Genomic DNA, 648 nt, shown 5'->3' on the forward strand with positions numbered 1-648 from the left:
ACACCTAGCTACCAGACCCTGCTGACCTGGGTGTGTGGGGGTCGTTTTGCCTACGTGACTTCAGTCTACCACTAGGACTGGAAGAAGGACTTGGACTCATGCAGGACTAGCACTAGAACTTAGATGGGCTAAGACTCAGATTCATGTATCTCTCGCAGTCCCCTGGGCCCAGGCCACTTGGGCCCGGGGGATACAGCACCAGTTCAGAGGAGATAGCTGCTGCTTTAGACCCAGTATGTTTCAGATAGCCTCAGAGGTACCTCAACTGTTGAGCTGCCAGATTTTTTATTTCTCTTTTGCAATGATTGTAAAAGCCTCATGTCATTTTTAAAAGATTTTACACCACCCGTGTGTAGTCTGTTTGTCAAAGCCAAATCCCGTGCCCACCTGGCCAGAATCCCTTGTCCTGAGGAACAGGGACCCCGCGAGAAATCCCGGTCCGTGGCAGAATGGTGTTTTCAGGGGTCGAGTAAAGATTGTTGTAGGATTAAAGTTTGATCAGTTTTGTCCCGACAGATGAAAAAAGACCAATGGGCCAGGCATTGTGGTGCAAACCGGCAGGCAGATCTCTTGAGCTCGTAGGCCAGCCTGGTCTACACAGCGAGTTCCGGGACAGTCAGGACTCCACATTGAAACTCTATCTAGAAA

This window comes from Mastomys coucha, unplaced genomic scaffold, assembly GCF_008632895.1.
Source record: "Mastomys coucha isolate ucsf_1 unplaced genomic scaffold, UCSF_Mcou_1 pScaffold5, whole genome shotgun sequence".
Lineage (NCBI taxonomy): Eukaryota > Metazoa > Chordata > Mammalia > Rodentia > Muridae > Mastomys > Mastomys coucha.